The sequence below is a fragment of the Ailuropoda melanoleuca genome, chromosome 1 (genome assembly GCF_002007445.2).
Source record: "Ailuropoda melanoleuca isolate Jingjing chromosome 1, ASM200744v2, whole genome shotgun sequence".
Lineage (NCBI taxonomy): Eukaryota > Metazoa > Chordata > Mammalia > Carnivora > Ursidae > Ailuropoda > Ailuropoda melanoleuca.
The window spans coordinates 14,880,184-14,888,461 of NC_048218.1; the positions used below are offsets into that span (position 1 = coordinate 14,880,184).

Here is an 8,278-nt window from a genome sequence, read left to right on the forward strand (position 1 = left end):
TGGGGCTCGATCCCATAACGCCGGGATCATGCCCTGAGCCGAAGGCAGACGCTTAACCGCTGTGCCACCCAGGCGCCCCTAATGTTTTTATTTTAATTCCAGTGTAGTTAACATACAGTGTTATATTAACTTCAGGTAGACAATATAGTGATTCAACAATTCTATACATTATTCAGGGCTCATTATGATAAGTGTACTCTCAGTCCCCTTTATCTATTTCATCTATCCCCCACCCACTTCTGATTCCCCTTAAAATTAATCATTTTCCCTGTAGTCACTATGACCAAGTTTATATATTTACCATATTGGACAGCACAAGTCTGGGTAATATGCCCCCTAGATGTTTCCCATTATAATTCCTTCCAATTATACAGACACAATTTACAGAGTCTACAATTTGCTCTCACATTCACTTTTATGATCTTGTCCAGACTTAACTACTTGACCAGTTTCTATTGACTGAGCTAGAACCTGGGGAAAAAGTATCAAGACTTCCCTACTTCAGTTCACCCCAATACCATAACATTCAGGGATAACCCATTCTGACCAACTGTACACATCACTATAAAAATTATATCTTCACGTGTTTTCATTAAACTGGAATATTGGTCTTCTGCCTAAGTTATGTGAAGTCAATTGCTATAGAAACTATATATCATGGTGCTTGGCCACNTACCATATTGGACAGCACAAGTCTGGGTAATATGCCCCCTAGATGTTTCCCATTATAATTCCTTCCAATTATACAGACACAATTTACAGAGTCTACAATTTGCTCTCACATTCACTTTTATGATCTTGTCCAGACTTAACTACTTGACCAGTTTCTATTGACTGAGCTAGAACCTGGGGAAAAAGTATCAAGACTTCCCTACTTCAGTTCACCCCAATACTATAACATTCAGGGATAACCCATTCTGACCAACTGTAGACATCACTATAAAAATTATATCTTCACGTGTTTTCATTAAACTGGAATATTGGTCTTCTGCCTAAATTATGTGAAGTCAATTGCTATAGAAACTATATATCATGGTGTTTGGCCATGCTGCCTATAGGAAAAACTATTAATTTCAAGAGGATTCAGAAGGATGGCTATGACCTAAACAAACTGGTAATAAATCCACTGTCTTCTAGCCTAAAAACTGAAGTGTTCATCACACCACAGGTACCTAGCAGACATCTCAAGGTTGACTTATGGAGAATTATAGTGGTGATTGTTAAAATTGAAAACAAATTTTAATTGTGTTTTATCTCCTATTTTATGCATAATAGTAATATTTCCAATTTCCTTTTCTCTTTTCTTCCTTTCTTTTTTTTTCTCATTTTCCCTAGGCTGTTTCCCTCCACAAGGCCTGCCAGGCAAAGCCTTATCATTGCCTAAAATCACACATAGATCTCACAAAGCATTTAGACCTGAAGCCAGACTAGCTAATACAAATTTTGCACATTTAACAAGTTAAGACACTGTTTTGCTCTGTTGACTAAGCAAAGAAGCCTATCAAATCAACCAATGCTTATTGATGGAATTGTTTCCAGCAATGATTCTTCGAGTGTGGCCCCTGGACCAGTAACATCAGCATCACCTGGAAACGTCTTAGAAATTCAAATTCTCGGACCCCAGCCTGGACTTTCTGAATCAGAAAGTGTGGGGATGAGGCCCAGCAATTTGTGTTTTAACAAGCCCCCAGGTGATTCTCATGCATGTTAAAGTTTGAGAGTCATTGCTCTAGAGGAGAGTTTCTCAAATTCAGCACTGTTGGCATTTTAGGACTGATCATTCTGTGTTGTAGGGAGGTATCCTGTGCATTGTAGGATGTTTAACTGAGTCTCTAGAATCTACTGATGGATTCCAGCACCATCAGCTTCATGTGACACCCCAAAATACCTCCAGACTCAATCTCCAATGCCAAATATCCCCTGGAGGGACACAATTGTCCCCAGTTGAGAAACACCCTAGAGTCACAACTATGGCCTGGACTGGTCCAAGCCTAAATCATGACATATAAACAATCACATCAATAACATATATGCATTCAAGTGTTCACAGGTATGTGACAATGGGACACAAACTAAGGTTAAATCATTTATGGTTTACAAAGCACTTTCCTATATATGTCACTTGTTCTCACATTAATCCTATGCAGAAGGTAATTATCATCATTCTCGTATTACTCGGAAGGAAACTGAGATTCAAAAAGGTACTTGATGTGCCCAAAGTCACTGCCTGCTAAGTAGCCAGGCTGGAACTCAAACCCAGATGTTTCCTTTTCATAGATAAAGAGAAATATCTTATTAGATGGGCTATAGAGGGGTATTTCTATCCTTGAAAAATGTCATTGCTTTTGGAACAGATCCAATATTAGCTGAGAAATAATAGTTGTAGGAATACTTCCACAGCATGTTCAATATGAAATGTGTTGTGTATGCAAGAGTAAGGTAAGCCTGTCCATAGACAGCACAGGCTGTTACTTGGAAAGAAAATCTTTGGGACAGTTTCTGTGAGCCTTAGAGATACTGGGGAGATTTGTACTCAGATCAGAGAAGAACAAAACAGCACAGCTAAACAAAGTCTGGAAGATTCTTTCTCCTTTAAACCACACCTTTTTGGAGAAAGTGAAACAGAATCAGAATCATCGGCTGAACGAGAGAGAGAAAGAGAAAAACCCAGAACACCGGAGAGCCATTGTCCCACTGTGACCCAGATCCTCACAGAATGAAGTGCTGTCCTACCAGCATTATGCTCCTAGGGAGCAGCGTGCAAAAAGCCCACAAGGCCACAGCTTCCAGAGAGTGGATGTAATACTCATCCAGAGGCGAGCTGGGGATTTCCACGGGCACAGTAATAGACTTTGGCTTCTGAGTGAACATCCAATCACCAGCAGCCAACTTGCTGACCTTTGGACGGTCCTCCAACAAGGCCAAACTTGTTGCAGAGCATAAAACTGAAATTCTAAATAAAGATCAAGGCCAACTCAAAGTCACCATGAGACAAATGACCCCAAAGAAACCTTTGATGTCAGTTCTTTTTTGCTCTGAGAAGAATCTGAAACCTCTTGCCTCTTCTTTAGAGAGGATTATTAATGGTCCTATAAACTGGAGTTTAAATCTGGAAACCTTTCTAATCAGAGGAAAGAGCACCGGGCCTGGAGTCAGAAGGCCCGGGTTCTGGTTCTGGATGTCCAATAGCGAAACCACTCAACCTGCTCTGTGTCAGGTTTGGGTTTTTTTGTTTTTTGTTTTTCCATAAAGCAGAGAGATGTGACTACAGAAAATCTAGGATTCCTTCCGTGAGTATAATACTCTTTATCAACATCTGAAGCTTGCAGCTAATATACCCACAACTTGGGAAACACCATGCATGATGTTTAAAAAGCTAGGATTTAAGAATCATTCAGACCTAGCATGAAATCCCAGCTCTGGTGTGTTCGTTGGGCCACACAGGACAGCTCCCTAACCCTTCCTATCCTCAGTGACCTCATCGTTAAAATAGAGGTGATGGTAATAGTACCCAACCCAAAAGGCTATTGTAACTATTAAATGGAATCATATGGATAAACAATTACGCACAGTCCTTGGCACATAGGAAATATGAAATAAATGGTAGTTGTTATTATACATTTGAAAATGAACACTCGGAAAAATAAAATTGAAGGGTTTTTTTTTAAAGATTTTATTTATTTATTTATTTGAGAGACAGAGAACATGTGTGAGAGAGAGAGTATGAGCAGGGGGAGGGGCAGAGGGAGAAGCAGACTCCCCGCTGAGCAGAAGCCCCATTCAGGGCTTGATCCCAGAATCCTGGGATCATGACTTGAACCAAAGGCAGCCGCTTAACTGACTGAGCCATCCAGGCACCCCCAAAATTGAAGGTTTTGATTAAAATCTGTACCTCACATTGTGACAGAAGGAATGAGAGCCACTTACAAATTGGCTAATAAATATTATTGATATTCTATCAAAAATCTCCCAGAACTGGTAGATAAAAGTCTCTCAGAGGAACATAGACCATTTCTCATGTTTCCTGCTTCCAAATTAATAGATAATTAAACATAAAGGGTCCCTGCCTGTGTAACATCACTTTGTAATTTGCTGTGTCCTGCTAGTTTTTAGTTAGGGATAACACATACATACACAAAAGAGTGAGGTAAAAAGGAAGACACCAGGATGTAGCAAATTTTTTAAAAAGCCTCAGTTCATAAAGGAGGACACAGGCTGGATGATCCTAGTTCCACATAAAGCCAGGAAGACATCAAGAGTGATTTTTCTATTAGCAAAAATGTTAAAGAGCCTATACTTCCAATGCCTTTTACGTATTCCATTTTGTAATAATTGGTAGAGGAAAGAAAAGAGAACTTGGACCTTTTTTTATCGGATAGTTTTTTTTTAAATTTCTATTACTGAAGTTTAGTTGACATACCATATTATATAAGTTTCAGGTGTACAGCATGGGGTTTTGAAAATTCTATACATTACACAACGCACAGGAGGGTAAGTGTAGCTACCATCTGTCACCATATAACATTATTATAATGTTTTTGACTATGTTCCCTATGCAGTGCTTTACATCTCTGTGTACCTCTTAATCCCCTTCACCTATTCCACCTAGCTTCCCACCTTCCTCCCCTCTGGCAACCACCAGCTTGTTCTCCGTATTTATGGGTCTGTTTCTGGGTTTTGTTCATTCATTTGCCTTTAGATTCCACATGTAAGTGAAATCATATTGTGTTTGTTCTTCTCCGTCTGACTTGTTCTACTTAGCATAATACCCCCAGGTCCATCCATGTTGTCATGAATGACAAGATAAAAGTTTTTAATCTTATAAAATGATGTGTCCTTTTTTGGTAAGTGGATGGAAGGACCTAAATTAAGGAAAGTGCACCCTCTGCTGGCTATTTAGTAGAATTTTAAAAGAAAACAGCGCAGTGGCTCTCTTCTCCTCCCTGTCGGACAGACCGCCGCATCTTCTGGTGCAGAGCCAGCCTCGACCCCGAGACCCGATGGTGAGGGTGGGACTAAACAGGTTTGGCCGTATTGGCCACCTGGTCACCAGGGCTGCTTTTAACCGTGGCAAAGTGAATACTGTTGCCATCAATGAGCGCTTCGTTGACTTCGACTACATGGTCTACACGTTCCAGTATGATTCCACCCACAGCAAATTCCCTGCACAGTCAAGGCTGAGAACAGGAAACTTGTCATCAATGGAAAGCCCATCTCCATCTCCCAGGACTTAGACGCCACCAACATCAAATGGGGCCATGCCTGTGCTGAGTATGTTGTGGAGTCCACTGGGGTCTTCACCACCATGGAGAAGGCTGGGGCTCACTTGAAGGATAGAGCCAAGAGGGTTCACCATCTCTACTCTTCCTGCTCATGCCCCCATGTTTGTGATGGGCGCGAACCATGAGAAATATGGTTCTACCTCAAGATGGTCAGCAATGCCTCCTGCACTACCAACGGCCCATCTCCATCTCCCAGGACTTAGACGCCACCAACATCAAATGGGGCCATGCCTGTGCTGAGTATGTTGTGGAGTCCACTGGGGTCTTCACCACCATGGAGAAGGCTGGGGCTCACTTGAAGGATAGAGCCAAGAGGGTTCACCATCTCTACTCTTCCTGCTCATACCCCCATGTTTGTGATGGGCGCAAACCATGAGAAATATGGTTCTACCTCAAGATGGTCAGCAATGCCTCCTGCACCACCAACTGCTTGGCCCCTCTGGCCAAGGTCATTCATAAAACCTCAGCATAATGGAGGGACCTATGACCACAGTCCATGCCATCACTGCCACCAGAAGCTTCCTGTCTAGGAAGCTGTGGCATGATGGCCAAGGGGCTGCCCAGAACATCATCTCATCTTCTACTGGCTGTAGGCAAGGTCATCCCTGAGCTGAATGGAAAAATCACTGCAATGGCCTTCCAGGTCCCCACCCCCAACATGTCAGTCATGCATCTGACCTGCCTCCTAGAGAAAGCTGTCAAATACAATGATATCGAGAAGCTGGTGAAGCAGGCATCAGAGGGCCCCCTCAAGGCCATGCTAGGCCACACTGAGGACCAGGTTGACTCCTGTGACCTTAACAGTGACGGTCACTTTTCCACCTTCAAGGCTGGGGCTGCCGTTGCTCTCAATGACCATTTTGTCAAGCTCATTTCCTGGTATGACAATGAATTTGGTGGTGGACCAGGGGGTGGATGTTATGGTCCACATGGCCTCCAAAGGCTCTTGCTGCGTTTGGTTACAAAACGCAGCAAGAGCAAGAGGAAGAGAGAGGCCCTCAGCTGCTGTGGAGTCCTTGTCCCAACTCATCCCCCAACACACTGAGAATCTCCAACACCCACAGTTTCCATCCCAGACCCCCTGAAGAAAGGGAGAGGCTTGGGGAGCCCTATGTTGTCAAGTATGATCACTAAAGTATAGTGTACCCAACCGCCAAAAAAAAAACATTGCCACAGTGAAGGAGTCTGTAACAATAATGAAGAATGCATAAGTGAACAAATGAATTACATGTTACATTACTACTTTTTCAGTTTTTACCATGGATTCAATAATGATGAAAATAAAGGCAAGAAAACAGGTTTGATAATGAGAAACTAGGATTAGGTCATGCCAACCCTTTCTTCTTTTCTTCTGTCCTGCCCTCTTTCCCTCCTTCCTTCTNGAAGCTAACTCTCTGAGACAATCATACCCAAGACCAAACTAGAGAACAAAAGAAATGAAGGCAATTGCTTATCTTCGTGAGATCGAGAAAGCAGAACCACAAAAGGTAGACTGTCTTGCCTTCTTCAACGCACACACACACTCATGCACACACACTTTTCCTGGTGTCACCAAAATTCAGCCATAAATTGGTCAATTGTAGGCTAAGACCGTCTGTAATGATAACAATAACTGGGTTTCAGTAGCCTCAAGAAATATAGCATTAGTACTAAGGAATATATTTCCTATTAGCATTTTTATTATTTGCAGCATAATTTATTTTAAAACCAATTTAATTCCATTTAACCTATCAAATAAAACTAGCACGGTTAAATTAAACTTTACAGGGTCTGAAATAACTTAAGGAGAGCTTTGGAGAAGGAGATTGGAAGAACCCAGAAATTATATTTATTCCTCACACATAATTCAAAACACGAAGAAAACGTAGTGCAAGGCTGCAAACTTGAATACTCTTGGTCAAATACGGATCGCATATCTTAAAATAAGCAAATGCAGGAAAATGCAACAAAGGTGATAGCATTTATTAGTTGCTGTTTCTTATGCTTCTATTTAAACTTCTTAATCAAGAATATTTAGAACAGCCTACATTGTCTATTTAAGCTTCACTTCACATAAACTAATGAAAAAAATAAAAGCATTATCTTGATCAGTTATTAGGACATAAGTGAAATATTTTCACAGCTCTGCTCTCTCCTGAGGGCACAGTCTTGAAATTCAGTGCTTTGGAGAAATATGACTATTATTTAATAGTGGTTCATAAAAAAGTGCAGAGTGGTTCAATAAAGAAGCTCTTAACCCACTCAATTAACTAAGTAGATTAAAACAGAACCAGAATTCCCCTCTTGGGCATCTAAGTTTTGTTTTCACTATAACCCTTACATGAGTCCAGGTTTGATGTAAAGAGATCTATTAATCCATGTCATAGCATGGTGGTTAAGAAAATGGGTTTTGGAATTAAGCCTGGATGAATCCTTCGTGTGCCTCCGGAGTCGTGTGGCATAAGACAGATTTCTTTTTTTTTTTTTTTTAAGATTTTATTTATTTATTTGACAGAGATAGAGACAGCCAGCGAGAGAGGGAACACAAGCAGGGGGAGTGGGAGAGGGAGAAGCAGGCTCATAGCAGAGGAGCCTGATGTGGGGCTCCATCCCATAACGCAGGGATCACGCCCTGAGCCGAAGGCAGATGCTTAACCGCTGTGCCACCCAGGCGCCCCCATAAGACAGATTTCTTAACCTCTCAGTGCTTCGGCTTCCTGCTCTGGAAACTGGAGTTCTTCATCTGTTGAATACCTACCATGTGTCAAGCACTGTTCTGAGAGTTGGGAACATAATAATGAAGAACACGTATTGTCCAAATGCTCGGGAAATTGACATTCAAATGGGTGGAGATAGAGAGCTTTTAAAATTTTTAAATTGTCATGAACATTTTCAGGGAGTATTAGGTGTTAGGATGAAAATAAAGCAGAGTGATATGAAAGGAGTATGAGGAGGTTCTCTGGACAGAGCTGTCAAGCTAACCTTCTCTGGGAGGTGAGACTTCTTCGGGGACCTGA

General features: G+C 41.6%; 1 pseudogene; it reads left to right on the plus strand.

Moving 5' to 3' along the window:
• The first annotated feature begins 5,000 nt into the window (after window positions 1-5,000).
• LOC100465082 lies at window positions 5,001-6,367 on the plus strand (annotated as a pseudogene).
• The last annotated feature ends 1,911 nt before the right edge of the window (window positions 6,368-8,278 follow it).